General features: G+C 37.8%; 1 long non-coding RNA gene across 2 annotated transcripts in view; it reads right to left on the reverse strand.

Moving 5' to 3' along the window:
• LOC110347002 (uncharacterized) overlaps positions 1-21,174 on the reverse strand; it is a 43,128-nt gene that overhangs the window by 7,086 nt on the left and 14,868 nt on the right. For both annotated transcript variants that reach the window (XR_002391314.2, XR_002391313.2), the window contains one exon: positions 16,756-16,872. This is a non-coding gene — a long non-coding RNA (uncharacterized LOC110347002). The remainder of the gene's footprint in view (positions 1-16,755; positions 16,873-21,174) is intronic.

The following is a 21,174-nucleotide window of genomic DNA, read 5'->3' on the forward strand; positions in this document are numbered from 1 at the left end:
AAATAGACAGATCATCTAGAGAAAAAATTAACAACAAAATTGTAGAACTGAACCAAGCTATTGAACACATGGACTTAATAGATATTTACGGAGTGTTCCACCCCAGAAAATCAGAATACACATTCCTTTCAGCTGTACATGGGTCATTCTCCAAAATAGACCACACGTTAGCTCATAGGACATGTCTAAGTCAATGTAAAAGAACTGAAATTACCCCCTGTATATTATCAGACCATAGTGCAATAAAATTGGAGATGAATAACATGAGAAACTGCAAAACTCCCACAAACACCTGGAAATTGAATAACACCCTCCTGAACAACCAATGGGTCACACAGGAAATTAAAGAAGAAATTAGACAGTTTCTACAAGTAAATGATGATACCAGTACAACATTTAGGAATCTATGGGACACAGTGAAAGCAGTTCTATGTGGGAAATTCATAGCAATGAATCCCCATATTAGGAAAACAGAGAGAACACAGATAAATAACCTAATGCAAAACCTAAAACTCCTAGAAAAAGAAGAGAATAACAAACCCAAAGCCCAAACAAGAGAGGAAATTATAAAAATCAGAGCAGAAATCAATGCAATGGAGACTAAGAGAATGATACAAAAAAATTAATGAATCAAAGAGTTGGTTTTTGTTTTTGTTTTTGGTACCAGGGATCAAATTCAGGACCTTGTGCTTGAGAGGCAGGTGCCGGAACCACTGAGCTAAATCCCCGGCCCAAAGATTTGGTTTTTTTAAAAATAAAAAAATTCAATAAACCTTTAGCCAACCTTATCAAAAAAAGGAAAGAAAAGCCTCAAATTCATGCAATTAAGAACGAAAAAGGGGCAGAACCAGCAGAAATCCAGAGGATCATCAATACTTACTTCGAGAATCTGTACTCTAATAAAATGGAAAACACAGAAGAAATGGACAGATTCCTAGATACATATGAATTGCCAAAGTTAAACAAAGAAGATATAGAAATTCTAAACACCCCAATATCAATGAGTGAAATTGAAAATGTAATAAAAAATTTACCAACAAAGGAAGGCTCAGGTCCTGATGGCTTCACTGCTGAATTCTACAAGACAATTAAAGAATAACTAACACCATTACTCTTTAAATTCATCAAGGAAATTGAAAGGGAAGCAATGCTTCCAAATTCATTCCAGGAAGCAAGTGTTACTTTGATCCCAAAACCAGAGAAAGACCCAACCTAAAAAGAGAACTACAGGCCAATCTCCCTAATGAACATAGATGCAAAAATCCTGAACAAGACACTGGCAAACAGAATACAGAGTGTCATCAAGAAGATCATACACCCTGACCAAGTCGGATTTATCCCGGGGATGCAAGGATGGTTCAACATCCATAAATCAATAAATGTAATACACTATATTAACAGAGCCAAGGACAAAAACCATATGATCATCTCAATAGATGCAGAAAAGGCATTCAACAAAATCCAACACCCATTCATGATAAAAACCCTCCAGAAAATTGGAATAGAAGGTCTTTAGCTCAACCTGATTAAGGCTACCTATGAAAAACCAACAGCCAACATCATACTAAATGGTCAAAAACTGAAAACATTCACGCTAAAATCAGGAGCAAGACAAGGATGCCCACTATCACCACTCCTGTTCAATATAGTTCTGGAAACATTAGCCACAGCAATTAGAACAGAGAAAGAAATAAAAGGAATAAAGATAGGAAAGGAAGAAGTTAAACTGTCATTATTTGCTGATGATATGTTGCTTTACATAGAAGATCCAAAAAAACTCTACCAAAAGACTTCTAAACTTAATTGACAGATTCGGTAGAACAGCTGGATATAAGGTCAACACTCACAAAACAACAGCCTTCTTATACACAAATAGCAGACTCATTGAGAGAGAAATTAGGGAAACAATTCCTTTTACAATAACATCCCAAAAAATGAAATATCTAGGAATCAATCAAAGGAAGCAAAAGACCTCTACACTGAACACTACAGCACCCTCAAAAAGGAGACTGAGGAGGATATAAGAAAATGGGAAGACATCCCTTGTTCCTGGGTAGGAAGAATCAATATAGTGAAAATGGCCACACTTCCAAATCTGCTGTATAGATTTAATGCAATGCTCCCTGAAATTCCAACAATATACTTCACAGAACTAGAGAAAACAATCCAAAAATTCATTTGGAACCAGTAGAAACCTAGAATAGCAAAAGCAATTCTGGGCAACAGAGACATGGCTGGGGGTATCACAATATACAACTTTAAGCTATACTACAAAGCTACTGTGATAAAAACAGCATGGTACTGGCAAAGAAACAGACCCGAGGATCAGTGGAATAGATTAAAAGATGGAGAAACCATTTCAGACACACTCAGCCACTTCATCTTTGACAAAGGAGCCAACCACCCTCATTGGAGGAAAGATAGCCTATTAAATAAATGGTGTTGGAAAAACTGGATTTCAACCTGTCAGAGATCAAAACTAGACCCATATCTATCACCATGCACTAAACTAAGATCTAAGTGGATTAAAAACCCAAATATTAAGAGAGAAACACTAAACTTGCTGGAAGGTAAGTTAGGTAGAACTCTTGAAGATATTGGCATAGGAAGAGACTTTATGAACAAAACCTCAGCAGCATGGGAACTAGCAGAAAGAATCAACAACTGGAATTTCATGTTATTAAAAAGCTTCTGCACTGCAAGAGAAACCGCCAACAGAGCTAAGAGACAACCTGCAATGTTAGAAAAAATTTTTAGCAGCTGTAACTCAGACAAAGGTCTACTTTCTAGAATATATAAAGAACTGAAAAATATGAGACCCCCCCCCAAATTCAAAGACCCAATTCAAAAATGGGCATCTGAAATGAACAGACATTTCTCAGACAAAGAAGTAAAAGCAGCAAATAAACATATGAAAAAAATGTTCAACATCACTGGGCATTCGAGAGATGCAGATGAAAACAACACTGAGATTCCACCTCACCCAAGAAAGAGTGGCTGCTGTCAAGAAATCAACCAGTAAGAAATGCTGGCGGGGGTGTGGGGAGAAAGGAACCCTTCTCCATTGCTGGTGGGAGTGCAGACTGGTGCAACCACTATAGGAAACAGTGTGGAGATACCTCAAAGAACTAGGGCTGGAGGTCCCATTTGACCCAGCTATTTCCCTGCTGGGTATTTTCCCAAAACGAGAGAATCATGCCACAGAGATATGTGTACCCATGTTTATTGCACCACAGTTTGTAATAGCTAAAGCTTGGAAACAGCCCAAGTGCTCATCAACTGGAAACTGGATAAAGATGTGGTTTTTTTTTTTTTATAAAATAGAGTACTACTCAGCCATAAAGAATGAGAAACTAGAGTCATTTATATCTAAATGGATGCATATTGAGGCCATACTCTTAAGTGAAAGAAATAAAACACACAAGTGTAAATACTGAATGGTTTCTCTAGTGTGAGAAACTGAGAGTGTAAATAAGGACTAAAAGGATTAATAACTAATAATTGATACTTTGAAATAGGAAAATGTCCAAGGGGTAGGGGTGGTGGGAGGAGACAGGGAAAGGAAAGAATGGAAAGGAAAAATTATGAGAAAAGAAAAAAAATGGAAACGAAGTATGTAAATAAGGGAGGGTGGAGGAGTGAAGAGTGCGCAGGTAATGCGGAAAAAATAAGAACCGAGATATATCGTGTACAGGAACAAGCACCCAAGGATAAATGTAAATGTATTGTATACCTAAAATGTACCAATAAAAGAATTTAAGAAAAAAAAATGGCTGACTTGGATTGACCTCAGCTGACCCAGAGTGGGAGAACCTAGTCTGTTTAGCCACAAACTGGCCTGGTAAACCTCAACAGACTTGGCAAAGGAGAGCTCAGTCAGTCTGGCTGTGATCTGTGTGGGTCAACCTCAGCGGACCTAGTGAGGGACAGCCTGGTCAGTTTGGCCTCAGATTGACCTGGTCAACTTCAGTGGACCTGGCTTCACAGTACCTTCAAGAAAAATGAAATACCTAGGAAGTAACCTAACCAAGGAAATGAAAGACTTCTACAAAGAAAACTCCAGTACTCTGAAGATTGAAGAGGACATCAAAAAATAGAAAGGTGTCCCTTGCTCCTCTATAGCCAGAATCAATATTGTCAAAATGGGCCCTACCAAGGTCGCAAGTTGCGTGGAACATGCTGAATCAGCCTGCTGCAGACAGGCAGCCACCTGGTTCCACATTACAAAGACACAGAGGACACCAGACCACCAGACCACAGTACTGAGTCCTGCCGCTCCCAGCACAGAAGGCATAGAAGCTCAGCTGGTCCCAGAACCTGGAAGGAAGCTCCCCGCCTCCATCCCAGGCTCCTAGGGCAGAGAAGCTCAGCTGGTCCCAGAACCCCGAAGGAAGGTTCCCTGCCTCCATCCCAGGCTCCTAGGGCAGAGAAGCTCAGCTGGTCCCAGCACCGGAAAGGAAGATCCCTAAGGAAGATGAGCCACATGGGCACCAGAAGCACCCTCCCCATGGAAATGAGAAAACACATAAGCAAGCCTCAAAAACAGAGTTCCAGATCACCAACAGCAACCCCAAAGGGAAACGAGATGGAACACTCTGATAACTCAACCACCTGGATTCTCTGAACTGGCAACAAAAGAGGATCTGGGAAAAATGAAATCAGAAATAATTACTCAGATAACAGCAAAGATTTTGCTCATGGTGCAAGACATGATTAATAATCTAGAGAGGACACAGATAAAAAAAATAGAGGATCTGAGGAACATGATGGAATCCCAACATAGGAAACAAATGGAAGCCATAAAACAGATACAAATAGATTTCTAAGAGATTAAAAACTCCATCGAAAGTCTGTGCAGCAGAATGAACCAATGTGAGGATAGAATTTCACATACAGAAGATAAGATTGCAATTAGTGAGGAGGAAAAGAAAAATTGCTTCAAAATTGTAAAGGAACATGAGAAATCAATCCAGCAGCTGCTAGATGATGCAAAGGAGAATAATATAAGACTGATTGGAGTCAATGAAGAAAGAAGAGAGAGTGCAGATGACATAAAAAAACTGTTCACAGAGGTGATGGCAGAAAACTTCCCAAGGAGGGGAAAAGAACTTGACATACACATAAGTGAGGCATATAGGACTCAGGCTAGCCTTAATAAAAACAATATCTACACATAGGCATATAATAGTTAGGACTCCAGAAATCCAACAGAAGAACAAAATTCTACAAGCAGTGAGAGAAAAGAAACAAATCACATACAAAGGAAAGCCCATCAGAATCACAGCAGACTTCTCAGTGCAAACCCTCAAGGCAAGAAGAGCTTGGAGTGATGTATTTCAAGCCCTAAAGGAAAACAGCCTCCAACCCAGATTGATGTACCCTGCAAAACTATCTTTCAAAATTGATGGAGAAATAAGATACTTTCATGACAAAGAGCACCTCAGGAACTTCATGAATACCAAACCAACACTCCAAAAAATTTTAGACTATACCCTAGGAAAAGACAATGAGAATCACAACCCCAGAAAGCTTAACAGAATGAATCTGTTGGGTGTGACAAATAAAAAGCAAAGTGGGAGAATTCAACAAAAAGAAAAAGTCATGACAAGGCTTTTAAAACTTTTAACTTCATCTCCCTAATGAGTGTATAATTCAATCTTCTTATTGTACTGATTAGTATTTTTCTGATTCTAGAGTTGCACACCATTCCTTGTGCTATACTGGCTATTTATCATCTCATATCTACATTTTAATTTGGTTGTCTATTAATGAGCTCTAAGAATTCTTTATATATTCTGGTCATAGGTTATATGTATTGTAAATATGGTCTGTTTAAGGACTACTTTTCATTTTAATGATGTCATTCAAAGTTCTAAATTTTGACAGAATCTCATTTATCAATTTTTTTCTTTTATACATCATGTTTTTGTATCCTAGGTAGTTCTTGCCTACCCTGAATTCATAAATATTTCCCTTATAATTTCTTCTTGAAGTTTTATACTTTTAGGCTTTCTTATTTAGGTTCATAGATCCCTTTAAGTCATTTCCATGTATGGAAAAAAGGGTTGAGGGTAATTTTTTTATATACAGATACCAGGTGTTCTAGTGCCCTTTGCTGAAAACACTATCTCATCCTTGGCTCTTGAATTGAGTTCATATTCTATAAAATGCTATTGTTAAATAATCTTTCACAACTCAGTGGACCACATATGTGTGGTTCTATTTCCAGATTCTCTGTTTTATTCAAATGATCTATATGGCTTTCCTTACACCAACACTGCCTTGATTACTGTAGCTTTAGAAGAACTCTTAAAATTAGGTACTAAACATCTTCCAACACTGTTATTTTAAAAACTTTTCTAGGTCTTTTGTACTCCGACATAACGTTTAAATTTCAATATCCAATTCTTCATTTATAGCAAGTATACACAGACCTGAATTTTTATATATACCTTGTGTTTTCTAATCCTGCTAAATTCAAGTACAAGTTCTAGGGGCTCCTAGAGATTTCTTAGTATTTTCTCTGTAGATGATCATTTCATCTACATATAAAGATTTTGCTTCTGCCATGCCAATCCTATCCTAGTTGTGTCATTTTATTGCCAGACTATTTTGGTGGGGACTAGGTTTCAAAGTTTAATGGACAGATAAAGAGTAAGCCTATCTGCCCTTGTTCCCCACCTTAAGGAGAAAGCATTGTATCTTCTCCATTCATATAAGGTGTTTTTGCTGGAAATATGGAGTACATGTCTTTAATCTGTTGAGAAGTTTCTGTTCTACTTCTAGTCTCCTGATAGCTTTTACCATGAACAGCTGTAGAATTTAGTCCAATACTCTTTCTCCAACTAGTGACAGGATCATATGGCTTTTTCCTTTCCTCTGTTAAGATGATGACTTTTGGGGGTGGATCTTCCAATGCTGAACCAACACTGCCATCCTTATAACAAAACCACTTTCTACATCCTGCCAGATCTGATTTCTAATAGTTTGTTTTGTTAAACAAATTTCTATCTATGTTCATACTTTTTTCTTCTATTATCTTTAACCAGTTTTAGGATTAGTACAATGTTGAGTTCCTAAAATGAGGGGAGAAGTGTTCCTTCTTTTTTCTGCTTTAATTATTTGATATAATTTATCAGTTAAAATGTTTATGAGCCTGCTGTTGTCATATAGGTAGGTTTTCAAGCTAGGAATATACTTTCTTTAATAGGTGCTATTCAAATTTTATATTTCCTCCAGAGTTAGTTTCATTAATTTGTCTTCCAAGGTACTTCTTAGAAGTTGTCAAATTTATTTCAAAAAAGATTTTTGTAATATGCTTTCTATATCCTTTTAAATTCTGTAAAATCTGTGGTAATGTCTCCTAGATCTTGATATTGTAATTTAAAAAATGTATAACTGATATTGTGTACCAGGAAGAAAAGGTCTAAAAGAGCAGGGGAAGTGGGAGGGGTAGGGGAAGGGAAAAAAGAGAAAGGAAAAAATATGAGAAGAGGAAAAAAATGGAAACAAGGTCTTTGCAAATAGGGAAGGGTGGAGGGGATGAAGGGAGGGCAAGGGAAAGGGAAAATAAATAAGAACCAAGAGACTCATGTAATGGTACAAGATCCCAATGATGAATATAACTGTATTGTATACCGAAAATGTACCAATAAACTTAATTGGGGGGGGGGGAGAAGGGACACAAACTGAAAAAAAAAAATATTGTCAAAATGGCCACAGGGCCAGGGATTTAGCTCAGTGGTTCTGCTGCTTACCTCTCAAGCACAAGGTCCCAAGTTTAATCCCTGGTACCAAAAATAAAAAATAGCCATAGTCCCAAAACTATGATACAGATTCAATGCATTTTCAATCAAAATACCAATAGCACACTTTAAAATCTAGAAAACAAATCCCTAAAATATATATGAAACCAGAAGAGACCCAGAATAGCAAACAAAACTTTGGGCAACAAGAGGAAAGCAGAAGGTATAACAACACCTAATTTCAAGCTATACCACAAGGAAATAATAATAAAACAGCATTGTACTGGAACAAAAATAGGTGTTTGGATCAATAGATCAAAAGAGAAGATTCAGAAACTTCCCCAGACACATTCAACTTTTTGGTTTTTGACAAAGGGGCCAAAAGGACATGTTGAAGGAAAGACAGCCTATTAAAACAAGTGGTGCTGGTAAAACTGGTTATCTGTATGTAGATTAAAACTGGACCCTTATCTCTCAACATACACTAAATTAAAATCAAATTGGATCAAGGGCTGGGATTTAGCTCAGTGGTTCCGCCACCTGCCTTGAAAGCGCAAAGTTCCAAATTAGATCCCCAGTATCAAAAAAACAAAAACAAAAAAATCAAAATGGATCAAAGATATTAACATTAAAACAGAAACATTAAACCTACTGCAAGATAAAATAGGTAAAACTGGAAGACATAGGTGTACGAAAGAATTTTCCAAACAGGATATCAATTTCACAGGAAATAACAGTGAGAATGAACAAATGGGATTATATTAGACTGAAAAGATTTTGTACAGCAAAAGAATCAATCAGTAGAGTGAAGAGACAACCTGCACAATGGGAAAAAATTTTGCCAGCTACTCCTCAGATGGAGGACTGATAGAATATATAAAGAACTCAGGAAAAATGAAACCACTTAAAATTAAAAATCTAGTCAATAAATGGGCAAGAGATATGAACAGACACTTTGATAGGGAAAAGTTTTAAGATAAATTTAGTAGATTAGCTATTAAAGTAGTTGTGGAGGCAAAATAGTGTATCCCTTTAAAAGCTTGCCTTAGCCCATTGCTTCTGTTGTTTAAAGTGAAGGTTATATAGCTCCTTTGATCTGTAGCTCCACTATAGATAACATCCTAGCTCTGAAGAACAAAGTGGGAATCCTTGAACAAACTTGTGATATATGTGCCTTAACTGTCATGTGTCTAGGACTGTAATCAGTGACAGAAACCACCTGTGTCTAACCATTAAACAGGAATTGGAACTTTATTTACTTAACAAAGACCACTAGGAATGAGATAATGACTGACAAAAGTATAAAAGGTGATGAACAAAGAACGCAGTGGGGGACTCTGACCAGACCAGTTTCTAGCATCCCACCTTGCTAGCAAGTAAAGACCTTTGTTATTTTATCAGAATTCTGTGTCTCTGTGCATTTCTGCAATTCCGGAACAACTTCACAGAGGAAAAAATACAAATGGTAAACAAATACATGAAAAAAATGTTCAACATCTCCGCCATAAGAAAAATGCAAATTAAAACAATGTTAAGATTCCATCTTACTCCAGAAACAATGGTAATCTTTAAGAAATGAAAGAAAGCCAGGGATTTAGCTTGGTGGTTCTGCCACCTGCCTCCCAAGTGCAAGGTCCTGAGTTTGATCACCAGTACAAAAAAAGAAAAAAAACCCCAAACAATAAAAAATGCTGCTTTGGCTGTTGTGAAAAAGGAACCCTCCTTCATTGTTGGTGGGAATGTAAAGTAGTACAGCCATTATGGAAATCATATGTAAATTTCTCAAACACTTAAAAATTTCTCAACTAAAAACACAGCTAACTGGAATACAATTAATGCAGGATACATAATTTATAGGATTTTGTATTTACCCAAAAAGTCAAACACAGAGACGTGCAAGAGATTAACCACACACTAGAGGTCCAAGGGCCTGGATCCCACAGCAATGTCCCACACAAGTTCAGCTAAAGGCCTAGTGGCCAAAGCAATGTCCCCCATGAGTCCAGACAGTGGCCTAGAGCCCACAGAGTCTCATGTTTGTCTGTATTGAGAATCTATACCTGGAAGGCCTAAAGGCCAGTGGTGGAAGCTAGAAAACCTACACCAGTGGGATGAAGGATTTGTGCCACCTGGCTGAGGGATTTACATTGGAGCCAGGAAGTGATGTTCATGGTGAAGATCAGAGCTCCCCTGATGAGAACCATTTCCTGTGACAGTGAGGCCCTAAGCTCCTTGGACAAGAGAACAGCCAAGTTCACATTTGGAAAACCAACCACAGCAAGCTTCTCCTAGAAAATCAACAGCCCAACAATCTTCCCCTCCAGTTCTCTTTATGGCTACTGGACACAATCTTCAGGTGGATCTTCCATGCCCAGATCACACTGATTCAGCTCAGCTGGACATTACAAGTTGACCATTAGTTAATCCATCACAACCTAGCAATCTCAAAGTTGGGGAGCACCCCACAGTGGAGGTGGTGAAAGAATTGAGTGGCAACTAGTGGCTTAAGAGAAAGATATAGATGCATGGTCATGGTATTTAAAGAGCCTAAGGTAGGCAACTGACCCGCTGGAGAGAAAAGTGAAGAAGAACTGAGCAATATTGGGCTGTATTTGCAATAGCAACAGCACCCCCACTCCCCTGCCCTGTGACAAGCAGTGGGGACAGGATAGAGAAGTGCCAGTGGGGGAAAAACAGAGGAGACTGTGCAAAGACCAACTGGAGCCAACTACAAGGGACTGGGAGCAGCCCTGGGCTGTCCCTGCCTGAGAGCACCACTGCAACGCATGGGAAGGAGATTTGGGTGGGCTGGAGAAGGACATACAAAAACCTGCTGGCTGAAGACTAGCCCCAGGTAACACAAGATCAACCCCATACCCAGTACTAATCCTACTGCTAACTTGGGGGTTCACAGTACAGTTTTGTGACACTACGACTGAACTATAGATTCCAGAGGATTTTTTTTTTTTTCTTTGTTGATTTTCTTTTTCTGTCTGGTTGGTTTTTTTCTTCTTTGTGTAGATTTTTATCTTGACCTACTCATCTTCTTTCTCTGCTTCCTCAACTATTTCTCTTGAGTTTATGATATTTTCATGTTAGTGAAAATCATCTCTTGTCTTTCTGGTTCACTTCAATATTCTTTTACTTTATCCTTCATTCTTTCTTTCCTTGCTTCTCCAGTTTCCCAAAGCTTGGATCATCTGCTGTCCTCTAGCCTTGCCTCTACTACATTTCCTTTAATTTATGTTTGCCCCCTATCCCTCTTAAGTTTCCATCCCAGAGGGTAAAATCAATCTACTAAAGGGAAACTCATTGCATACAAGTTCCTGGTTTATGGTGGATTGTCTTATATAACTATAGATCTTGTTCCTATGGTTAAAGGCACCAAATTCATGGCTACTAGTTTGTCCGTTTCTAGGCTGTGCTTGATGCTGCTGATATTGTTAATTGTATTACATTAGTTAGGATGTCATGCCTGTTGTAATCAGTTGTTCTCCCTTATATGGCAACACTACAATTTGGGGGGCCATGACCATCACCATAGTCCAGTACCAAAGGACTGGGTGCTGAGCCAATTAAATAGCAACTTCTGATCTTTAATAAATTGGGAAGATAGGATCTTGGGACAATAAAAAGATCAAGAATCACATATGCCCAGAAGACATCTCTGAGGAGTAGACATTTCCTAGGAAAGCCTCAATATTAGTGATAAAGCTATCTGCCATAAGAAACTCACAAGGATCAACACAGAAAACAAAATAAAACAAAAAATATATAAAATGACAAGACACAGAAAATGCAATCCCAGAACTCTAGCCCACCTAGGACAAGTCCAGGGGACATGAGATTGAGGAAATTGGAAGTCACCAATCTGACTTTTCTGAAATGATAGCAGGACAAGTAAAAAAATAGATGCATGAGGTTTTAAAGAAAATAATCTCTGAAGTAAAAAAGGAAATGATGATCAAAATGGACATGCTCAATGAATCTACACTAGAAATAGATTTTTAAAATAGAGCTTTGGAAAGTAATGGAAAACATGTATAGCTAACACTGGAAAGAAATGGAATCCATGAAACAGTCAAACAGACATGCAGAAGATTAAAAATCCCATTAAAAGTATATGCAATAGATTCAATGAAGGCAAGGACAGAATTTCTGATCTAGAAGACAGGATTGAACATGAAAAGAAAGATCCCTAAAAACTGGCAAGGGACCAAGAAAAATTAATCCAATAGCTACAAAATGATGCAAAGAAAAACAACATAAAATTGATGGGCATCATCAACTGGAGACTGGATAAAGAAAATGTGGTTTTTTAATAAAATGGAGTACTACTCAGCCATAAAAAAATGAGAAATTAGAGACATTTATAGCTAAGTGGATGCACATTGAGGCAATACTCTTAAGTGGAATAAATAGGACACACATGTGTAAATACCGAATAGTTTCTCTGGTGTGAGAAACTGAAAATGTAAATAAGGACTAAATGTATAATAGGTAATGTGAAATAGGAAGAAAAGGGGCAAAGGGGAAGGAAGTGGGAGGGCTGGGGGAAAGGATAGAAGGGAATGGGATTAATATGAGAAAATGGAAAAATAGGAACAAAATCTTTGTAAATAGGGAGGACTGGAGGGGTTGAAGGGAGGGCTGGGCAAGGGTGAAAAATAAGAACCAAGAGAGACTATGTAAAGGTGCAAATTTCCAATGATGAATGTCATTATATTGTATACCTAAAATGTACCAATGATTAGAATGAATAATCAATAATGTAAAATAGGAAGAAAAGGTCCAAAGGGGTAGGGGTAGTGGGAGGGGCAGTGGAAAGGAAAGAAGGGAAAGGAAAAAATGCTGAGAAATGGAAAAAATGGAAATCAAGTCTTTGTAAATAGGGAAGGGTGGAGGGGGTGAAGGGAGGGCTAGGAATGGGGAAAAAATAAGAACCAAGATGCATTATATAAAGGTACAATTCCCAGTGAGAAATGTAATTGTGTTGTATACCTACAGTGTACCAATAAAAGAATTTAATACAAAAAAAAGAAGAAAAAAAATTGATGGGCATCAAGGAGAAAGCTGGAGATAGTGCAAATGCCATGAAAAACCTGCTCAAAGAAGTAATGGCAGAAAACTTCCCAAACATGGAAAAAGAATTTGATACACAAGTAAGTGAGGTATATAGAACTCCAATTAACCATGATCAAAATAAATCTTCACCAAGGCATATAATTATCAAGATCCCAAATATTCAGCCGAAGAACAGAATATTAAAAGCTGGCACAGAAAAGAAAAAAAATCACCTATAATGGAAAGCCCATCAGAATCACAGCACACTTCTCAATGTAAACCTGTAAGTCAAGGAGAGCTTGAAATAAAATATTTCAGGTTCTGAAAGAAAACAACCTCCAACCTAGACTGATGTAAGCCAGAAAACTATCTTTAAAACTCAATGGAGAAATAAGATACTTCCGTGACAAAGAACAACTGAAGAAATTCATGACTGCTAAACCAGCTCTACAAAATGCTTTGAAGGACATTTCAGAAAGAGACATTTAAGACCACAATTCCAAGAACACAAATAGAAAGAAACCACCGGGCAGGGCAAGCAATTAAACAGAGAGGAAAGACAGGGAATCAACAGCAGAAACATAATATGACAAGGATAAGCCAATACATACATTTCAGTTATAACCATAAATGTAAATGTTCTCAACTCACCAATCAAAAGAAACAGACTGGCATATGGATCAAGAAACAAGATCCAACAATATGTTGCATGCAAGAAACACATTTAACTCAAAAACAAATTTATAGACTGAAATTCAAAGGATGGAAAAAAATATTCCACGCAACAGCAACCTGGAAAAAAGCAGGGGTAGCTATTCTATTTGCAAACAAAGTGGATTTTAAGCCAAGACTGATTAAGAGAGACAAAGAAGGTCACTACATCCTTGTAAAGGGAAAACTCCAAGAGGAAAAGAAAATCATAAATATATAGGAACTAAATACCAGTGCACCAAACTATATAAAACAAATATTAATAGACATGAAAAATTAATACAATTTTCACTAATTACAATTAATACAATTAAGCACTAATACAATTGAAATGGGAGAAATCAACACCCCACTGTCACAAATAGACAGATCATCTAGACAAAAAATTAAAAAAGAAATATCAGAACTTAACCAAACCTGTAAATGGACATAGTGGATGACTACAGAGTGTCCCACACCATAACATCAGAATAAACATTCTTCTCAATTGCACATGGGATGTTTTCCAAAATAGACCACATACTAGTCCATAGAACATCCATAAGTAAATTCAAAGGAACAGAAATAATCCCATGCATATTATCCGACGATAGTGCAATTAAATTGGAAATCAATGGCAAAAGAAACCACAAGAACTTCATAAACACATGGAAATTAAATAATGTTCTCCTGAATAACCAATGGGTCATATCAGGCATGGTGGCTCACACCTGTAATCCCAGCACTCGGGAGGCAGAGGTAGGAGGATTGCCACGAGTTGAGACCAGCCTGAGCTACAGAATGAGTTCAGGGCCAGCCTGAGCTACAAAGTAAGACCCTGTCTCAAAAAAAAACAACCCAATGGATCACAGATGAAATTAAAGAAGAAATTGAACAGTATATACAATTAAATGATAATGCTGATACAACATATCATAACTTATGGGATGCAAGGAGAGCAGTCTTGAGGGGAATATTTGTAGTAGTAAATTCTCACATCAGGAAAACAGATCAAGCTCAAATAAACAACCTAATGTTGAACCTCGAATGTGTAGAAAAAGAAGAGCAAGTCAAGCCCAAAGCTCATATGAGGGAGGAAATTATGAAGATCAAAGCAAAAATTAATGCAATTGAGACTAAGAAAAAAATACAAAGAATCAATGAATCAAAGATGGTTCTTTGAAAGATTAAATAAAACTAACAAGCCCTTTGCCAACCTTATCAAAAAAAAGGAAAGACTCAAATCCATGCAATTAGGAATGAAAATGGTGTAATTACAATGGACCCAGCAGAAATCCAGAGGATCATCAATACCTACTTTGAGAATGAATACACCAATAAGATAGAAAACACAAAAGAAATGGACAGATTCCTAGATATGTATGAATTATCAAAGTTGAACGAAGAAAACCTAAATATTCTAAACAACCCAATATCAGTCAATGAAATTGAAAATGTAATTAAAAACTTACCAACAAAGAAAAGCCCAGGGCCTGATGGTTTCACTGATGAATTCTACAAGAAATATAGAGAAGATCTAATGACACTACTGTTTAAACTCTTCAAGGAAATTGAAAGGGAAGCAATACTCCCAAAATCATTCCTGGAAGGAAGTATTACCCTGATACCAATACCAGAGAAAGACCTAACTAAAAAAGAATACTACAAGGAAATCTCCCTAATGAACCTAGGTGCAAAAATAATAAGATACTGGCAAACAGAATGCAACAAATCATCAAGAAAATTACACATCATGACGAAGTAGGATTTATTCCCAGGATGCAGGGATGGTTCAACATACCAAAATCAATAAATGTAATACACCATATCAACAGAGCCAAAGACAAAAATCACATGATCATCTCAGTAGACGCAGAAAAAGCAGTTGACAAAGTCCATCTGCCATTCATGATAAAAAAAACTACAGAAAGGGCTGGGGATTTAGCTCAGTGGTGCTGCGCTTGCCTGGCAAGTGCAAGGTCCTGAGTTCAATCCCTGGTACCACACACTCACACACACACGTGCACACACACACACACACACACGCACACACAAACCACTACATAAAATTGGAATAGATGATCTCAATCTGATAAAAGCCATCTATGACAAACCAACAGCCAACATCATACAAATTGGTAAAAAAACTGAAAGCTTTCACTCAAAAATCAGGAACAAGACAAAGATGTCCAACTGTCACCTCTCCTATTTTAAGAAAGGAAAATAGGAAAATGGATGCACCTGGAAAATATAATGTTGAGTGAAATAAACCAGACATTCAAGCTTAAATACCATATGGTGTCTCTCATTTGAGGCAAGGTACAAACAAAAGGATAATGAAGGATGGACAGAGAAGACATATAGGTAGATTTCTTGCAATGGGAAAGTGGTCCTAGAGGGAAAATACAAGGGGAAAGGTGGAGAGGAAGAGGAAATAAGTAGAAGAAAGATATGCCATGAACAGGAACCTAATAATCTCAATGAATGTAAACATTATATGCCATACATAAGCTAAGATTAATAATATGAAAAGAATGAAGAATGAGATAGAGGAATTGTAGAAGCAGGGCGGGAGGGGTGGGGAAGGGGATTATTTTACAGAAGAAAAAAGCTGTGGTATGTACATGTAACCACATTCCAAGATGATTGTAAACCACATGAACTGCAAACATGTACTAATAAAATAAAAAATAAATTTTAAAAGTATTTGGCATCACTCTCTAGAGAGAACAATTAAGTCACTTTACCTATGAAAAGGACCAGGGAACATGTCAGCCTTTGAAAAACTCAGTAAGATTCACTCCAGCAACATCCTAGAAATGAAGACTAGTTAACTATTCAGGGAATAGTCACAAAGCCAGGGCATTTGGAAGAGTCATAGCCTTTAATTTTATTCTGTATATAAAAATCAACAAATGTGGCACTTAATGAAAAGGTATCTTTACTTCTGAATAGTATGATGTAGTAATGAATTTATTGTCCTCAATCATACTCACTGATTGAATAAAAGAGCTCACATAAAAAGAAGGGTAATTGTATCCAGAGATATATCACATAAACATGATTTTTCATGAAATAGCAAATGGAAACAAAATACCATGAGATCAAAGATGTTGGAATGGAGTAATTTGTTTAGTGAGTAACAGAAGTCACAGGAATGCAAATGGATGAGAACATGGAGGTGTTTCCTCTTCTCTGGGTGCAAAGGACAGGGAACAAGTTGAAACAAGAAATGATCAATGTCAATTTTACTCACCTTAGACTTTGTGTACCTTCTTAATGGAATGGTGGCTTAACCAAAAATTTAGAAGCTTAAAAATCATTTTTCTGTGATATTCCAGCTGGACTTTTATTATCAGAGCACAACTTCCTCCTGAAAGCATAAAATTATAATTCAAAGCACAGACATGAGAACATATTTAGGACATTTTGAGTATTTAATGAACTTAAAAATTAAATTAGAGCTAGGTATGGTGGCACTATCCATAATCCCAGCCTTCTGAGGCCAAAGATATATCAAGACCAATTGGCTAATTTAGAGACTGGGAGACCCTGTCTCAAAATAAAAAATAAAAGCTCAGTGTGAATGCTCTGGGGTCAATCCCTAGTTACACACACACACACACACACACACACACACACACACAAGAGCTAGTACCCAGTAGCAACACAAATTAGAGGGTAGAGAACTAGAGCCTTAGCAGTACTGGAAATATGGAAATGTCAAAAATAAGATGAATGGAAAGTAGCTCATAAGCAGGAAGGCAAGGAAGAAAAAGAGAGGATTCAAAGTCAAGCTCAATATGGAGACACTAGAGATTATGATAAAAGCCAAGCCTATTGATAGGAAATGAATAAATGGATGGATGAATGAAGATATAATAGGGGCTGAGCCAGAAGACAGAAACACAAAAAGCCAGAGAAGTGCAACAACAGTAAAAGTCTCAGTTGGGGGACAGAATGTGAAGCCTCTTTCATGCCTAGCAAGCATTCTACCACTGAGGTCTATCCCCAGCCCCTGGCTCATTTTCTTATAACAACCTACTCTCTCAATGTTTAATCCACTCCTGTGAAACCTAACCTAGTCTGAGAGATTAGCATTAAATCTTTCATTAGGACAGTCATGACCCAATCACTGCCCACCTGGCCTACCTGTTAAAATTCCCATCACCTTTCAGACCATTACATTGCAGACCAAATTTCCAGTACATGAATATTTGGAGGACAATCATATGCAAATCATAATAGGGAGCAATCAGAGGCCTACACCCTGAACAATTTTATAATGTCATCATTTTGCAACTTTGAGGCCACATTGTGACTCTGTTAAGGAGAGGGGCATCCAGAGAAAGAAACACATAGAATCATTTTACTTTAATAATGCATTTCTGAAATATCATCAGACTATCTTGCTGAAGGCACACAAACATACAGCAGCCTTAGGAAGGGGCAAGAAGCAAGGTGGGGCTGGATGTGGTAGCACATGCTGGTAATCCCAGCACTCTGAACAATTTATCGATTTAGGAAGAGCCTGTCTCAAAATAAGAAATAAAAAGGGGCTGAGGATGTAGCTCTGCATGAAAACCCTGAGTTCAATCCTAGTACCTAAAACATACACACAAACATACACACACACACACACACACACAGCAGTGAAATACTATAATGTGATGGTTTGATGGAGCCTATGCAATAGTGCATTCAAAAGAAGCTAAACCACCATAAGTTTTCCCAAGGAGTTTATCTGAAGATAACCCTAGTTCTGACTCAGTGATGATTGACAAAATAATGTGGGGTGGGTTTTTTTTTTTCGGAGGAGGAGGGTAAGAAAATGTTAATACCTGGGTTCTGTGCTTTTTGAAAGGTGTCTTTAGTATTTCAAAACAAGGCTTGGCATTAAAAGCATTATTATATCTAGTTTTAAAAAATTATCAAACCCTAAGAACTGCACAAGTAGCTGACTTTTTCAAAGAGTGTCATTCTGAGTGAAACCCTTTCTCCGGACCATTTTAGCAAGGGGAAATAACTAGGTTCTTTCAGTCAGGCAACTCCTTTGCTATAGCAGGTAACTGTGAATTAGGTGTGCTAGAGTCTAAGAAGGGTACAGGCAGGATGGCCAGCCTTATGCTAAGTCTTCAGCCCCTTCATTAAATTTTAATTATTGGAAAATGTCATATCCTTAAAAATGTAAACATGTCCTGACTTCTTTTACATGAAAAACCCAAAGTATAAATAATTTAAAGAGTAAAATAAAAGGCAATAGAAAAGAGGGAGATAGATCTTTGACAAATGGGAAGGGGATCTAGAGATGGAGGGAGAGGAGCACAAAGGGAGAAAAAGGAGAAACAGAAAGAATTAAGACCCATTATATACATGTACCAACCCCCACAATGACTGTGATCATTATGTACTGAAACATGTACAAATTTTAAAAATTTTTGAGTGAGCAGTGGTGTGGACCAGGGCACAGGCAGGTGTGCAGCTACAGGCAGATCTAGCCAGGGGCCTGCCCCAACCCCAGCCACTTGGGCACACAGGCCCAAGCCAAAGCCCCACCTGGAAAAGAGCTGCATAGACACACAATCATCAGCCAGAGGCCCACCCCAAAATCATCTGAAAGTATGCAGAGATCCCAGAAAGCAGCAGTGTAGACCACAGTGGTGCAGCTTCGGGCAGGTCCAGTCAGGCCCCTGCCCAACCCCAGCCGCTTGGACACACAGGCTCAAGCCAAGGACCCACTTGGAAAAGAAATGCACAGGCACACAAGCAATAGCCAGAGGCTCACCCCGATACCATGAATAAGTGCATGGAGAACCTAGCCAGAAGCCTGCTCAGACACCAAGGAATGGGGTGCACAGCCCCTAGACAGAGACCATCCAAAACAATAGCTACATAGAGAGGCAGGCCCTAGCCAGAGGAATGCCTAGATAACATCCCAGGTGTGCACAAGACCCAGCCAGAAGCCCATCCAGACAACAGGTCAGCTCAGGGATCCAGAAGGCAAACATTCTGAACTGAGGAATTGGTGTACTGGTGAGCAGCATAGAAAAGGCTGTTCGGTGACTTGCTGAGAACTGAAGATGACTGGGTGAGCAAAAAGTTGCCTCAACAAAGCCACAGCAGGCTGCATTTGTTGAAATGAGAAGACAAGTAAATAAGTCTTAAAATCAGACTTCCAGATCACCTAAGGCAACCACAAAGGGAAATGAGATAGAACAATCTGATACCCCACCAAATGGACTCCCTGAAACGGCGATGAAGGAGGATCTGGAAAAAATGATATCAGAAATAATTTCTCAGAAAACAACAGAAATTCTGCCCACAGTGCAAGACAGGATTAATAAATCTACAGCAGAAACAGCCAGCAAAATAGAGGAGCTGAGGAACATGGTGGAATCTCAACATAGGAAACAAATGGAATCCATAAAACAGATGCAAATGGATATCTGAGAGATTAAAAACTCCACTGGAAGTTAACGCAGCAAAATGAGCCAATGTGAGGACAGAATTTCAGATGTAGAAGACAGGACTGCAATGAGTGACCAGGAAAAGAAAAATTTCTTTTTTCTTTTTTTTTTTTTTTTTGGTACTGGGGATCAAACTCTGGTCCTTGAGCTTGCGCAGCAGGAGGTGAAACCACTAAGCTAAATCCCGAGTCCAAAATTTCTTAAAAATAATAAGAGACCACTAAAAATCAATTAAGGAGCTTGTAGATGATGCAAAGAAGAATAACATAAGGCTGATCACAGTCAATGAAGAAACAAGAGAGTGCCATGACTTAAAAATCTGTTCACAGAAGTAATGACTGAAAACTTCCCAGGTAGGGGGGAAGAACTTGACATACAGATAAGTGAGGCAAGTAGGACTCCAACTAGTTTTGATCAAAAAAAAAAAATCTACACATAGGCATATAATAGTTAGGATTCCAGAAATCCAACAGAAGAACAAAGTTCTACAACCACTTAGAGAAAAGAAACAAACCACATACAAAGGAAAGCCCATCAGAATCACAGCAGACTTCTCAAAGCAAACCCTCAAGGCAAGAAGAGCTTGGAGTGATGTATTTCAAGCCCTAAAGGAAAACAGCCTCCAACCCAGATTGATAATCTCTGCAAAACTGTCTTTCAAAGTTGATGGAGAAATAAGATACTTTCATGATAAAGAGCACCTGAAGAACTTCATGAATATCAAACCAGCACTCCAAAAAATTTTAAACAATATCTTAGGAAAAGACAATGAGGATCACAACCCCAGGAAGCCTAACAGAATGAATCTGTTGGGTGTGACAAATAAAAAGCAAAGTGGGAGAATTCAACAAAAAAGAAAAAGTCATGACAAGGCTTTTAAAACTTTTAACTTCCTCTCCCTAATGAGTGTATAATTCAATCTTCTTATTGTACTGATTAGTATTTTTCTGATTCTAGTGTTGCACACCTTTCCTTGTTCTGTACTGGCTATTTATCATCTTCTTGTGTCTACTTTTTAATTGGGCTGTCTATTAATCAGCTGTAAGAGTTCTTTATACATTCTGCTGATAGGTTATATGCATTGTAAATATGGTCTAAGGATCACTTTTCATTTTAACAATGTCATTCAAAGTTCCAAATTTTGATGGAATCTCATTTATCAATGTTTTTCTTTTATACATCATGTTTTTTGTATCCTAGGAAGTTCT

The sequence above is a fragment of the Heterocephalus glaber genome, unplaced genomic scaffold (assembly GCF_053883595.1).
Source record: "Heterocephalus glaber isolate CG9 unplaced genomic scaffold, H.glaber_assembly_v1.0 deba00001826, whole genome shotgun sequence".
In the NCBI taxonomy this organism is placed as follows: Eukaryota; Metazoa; Chordata; class Mammalia; order Rodentia; family Bathyergidae; genus Heterocephalus; species Heterocephalus glaber.